Consider the following 2986-nt stretch of genomic DNA (forward strand, 5'->3'; position numbering starts at 1 on the left):
AAATGTCTGAGCCACAGCAGTCTTTGCTTGGGTTATTCGAAGCTGAAACAGCTGTTTGTACAAACAACAACCACAACTGATTGCAGAGTGGGCCCCAGTTCAGATAAAGGAAACAGAAGTTGGCCGGCTTAATCCTAGGCAAGTTCCTTAGCCTCTTTGAACCTGTTCTTCATCTGTGAAATGAAGGCAGTAGTGGTGTTGACCTCATAATAGGGCTTTTGTGATGTATGCGCATGGTAACATGTATGAAACTCCTAGCAACACCTCTGCCTATGACTTGGTTGGTACATAGTCAATACTCACTTATTAATTATTAGCCGTTATTACTACTTTAAGGAATAAATTTATCTTACGGCCTAGGGAAGTACTTATTAAATTGTTTTAGGATTAGAAGCCCCTCTGGTTTGGATTTAGACACAGACCCAGGCCTAGGTTTGAACTAAACTGAACTTTTGGGTTTATGGCATGGCGAGGGGAGGCAAGGCGGGAAGAAGCGGGGGTAGCAGGATGGGAGGCAGTGGTGCAAGGTGTTATGGCCACAAGAATATTAATTTCCATGTCAGCCTCTGGTTTAATTTGGCATTGACTGTTCTACAAACAAAGCAGCGTTGTGAGCGGCAGAGGAAGGGAGCGGAGGAAAGTCAACACATTCTTGGAAATAAGATGTGGCTTTTGCTTTGCTATTTTGTTTTTTCTTCAGCCACAGAAATATTTCTTTGCTCTTGGGCTCACAATGAAAATCCCTTCTAGGACATGGTACAAACCTAAGCTTCAGAGAAAACATCTATTTAAAATAACAAGGTGTTAGTAAGACTTCCATTGATGGTTGTTTTTAGTACAAGGACCTCTCAGATAGGGTCATGAAACCTAGGAAGAAAGTTTTGCATATACTTAGGGATCTGGGCCCTCATCTCTCATAGCTATGACATATGTGGTACTTGGAAAGTTGAATATCTGCTATTTTTCTGATGTCTTCACGTCAAAGTGTTTATAGGTGTATATAGATATAGATATGTATTATTTATTTATTCTTGCCATGTAATTATATGTCAGGCCTTTCTAATTTTAAGAGAATTTTTTTAGTATAAAGTCCGACGGCAATAATTCATTCTCCAGTAGTTGCTCCTTCGGATCTCAGACATCTGGCAGAATGTTATAGGAACAGGTCCTAGGTCAATATTCAAAGCACAGGAAAGCTCTGTGTGACCATTAATGGAACTTTCCTGTTTTCTGGTTCTGTGGTATATGTTTAAAGGTTTCTAGCAGAAAAGTTTGGGCACTCACCTTTCCTCCATGAATGCAGGACTTCTTTTGCAACAGCAATAGAGTAAATGGCCGTTTGTGATGTTAACTTTGCATCAGTGATGACAGGATAGATTGTGTAGAGACTGATAATTGCTTCCTAACCCTATTCCTCCAGAGATAATATGCACTGGACACTCAGGCTCTGCTTCAAAGAGCTTACATTTTAGTTGGGACATCAGATCTTAATACACATTCTGTGCTATAACAATACAGAGCAATATGTTCACAGTACGTAACACTGAAACATGGACCTACATACATGATTTAATAAGCAAAAACAATATACTTCACTTTTACACTTTAAATGCCATCTACAATTTACTAAATTGTATCCTTCCCATAAAGATTAAATTGGTTTTGGTTGAAATTTCAATACCCTGTATGGATAAAGGAACATATAAATCAATAGTATTCTTGATGTTAGATTTCAACTCAAATTTTCTAGAGGTAACTTTTTTTCTCCATTTAAGGATATATTTTTGTATATTTTATGGAGGAAACCTAGAGAGAGTTTCACAGAGTATTTATTTTGTACTAAACTGAAAATGGAGTTTTCACGCCCAATAGTGGTTTCTTTCTTTTCTCCCTAATTACACCTCTTCTACATTTTTAGAAAGAAGAATGCTAAGGATTGAGCTAGTGTCTCTAAATAAAAAGGGAAACCCAGATGCCTATACCACTTCATTAATTCATTTTGTAAATGTGTTTTGAACCTGACTAGATGAAAAAGACATTCCTACCCTGAAGTTTCTGTGAGAAGTAAATGACCTATTTAAATTGAGGGCAATTTGAATGGTTCATTTGGTCACTCTGGACGCCTAAAAGGTGCCAGAAAGTAGGAAACAATGGGGATCTGTAATGTCTAGGCTCATTTTCCCGCTCTTTAATGAGCTGCATAGAATTAACCCATTATATCTATAGTTCAATAAATATGTGCACTTATTCCTGTGTACCAGACAGAGCACTTCCACATATACTCCTTATAAAATAGGTAGCCCTATTTTACAAGTGTGTATTAAAGAACTTAAATATCCTCAAAGGCTCTGCTGATGTGCATGATCCAAGTTTTGCAGGCCTTTCATCTATCTGGAGACTTGTCTTTACATTTAACCATTCCTAAAGTCAAGACAAGAACAAAAACATCCTCAGCTCTTATTTTATCATCAGCTGATTTTTAAAATTATTTTTTATTCCATTCTACCACAAAGGTTGACTCTCAGGGCTGCCTCTGGACATATTAGGGGGACGGATATTTTTGGTGTTCATTCCCATTCTGTAAATGCTTTATTTAAATCCTTAGGAACAAAACATAGTTTCAAATTCTAGGAAGGTCTAAAAAGCTGGGAGAATTTCTTTGGGGGGTGGTGAGGACAGATCATACCCAGTTTGTATAATAGAGGAGGCAGCTTGGATTAGAAACCACAGGAATCTCTACTTTGTGCTATGCTATGAACTGTGTGACCGTAATTTTTAACCTCTCTGTGATTTGCTGGTTCTTGATGGGAAAAATCAGCAGGTGGAATATACAGTGACTTTCAATTTTAACATGTAAGAGGGACACACATTCTCCATAGCATCCTCCTTTTAAAAAGTTTGCACTAATAACTGATCGTACATTTCAATGTGACAGCACTTTCTCTGAGTCATTGGAAAGTTCAGAGAAAGGAGAGGGTTTTGCAAA

At 37.7% G+C, this 2986-nt stretch overlaps 1 protein-coding gene across 1 annotated transcript in view; it reads left to right on the top strand.

The window, feature by feature from the left end:
* The window catches only part of TSPAN6 (tetraspanin 6), an 11661-nt gene that overhangs the window by 1192 nt on the left and 7483 nt on the right, over window positions 1-2986 (top strand). The window lies entirely within an intron of this gene.

The sequence above is a fragment of the Tupaia chinensis genome, unplaced genomic scaffold (assembly GCF_000334495.1).
Source record: "Tupaia chinensis unplaced genomic scaffold, TupChi_1.0 Scaffold144179_1, whole genome shotgun sequence".
NCBI lineage: Eukaryota > Metazoa > Chordata > Mammalia > Scandentia > Tupaiidae > Tupaia > Tupaia belangeri.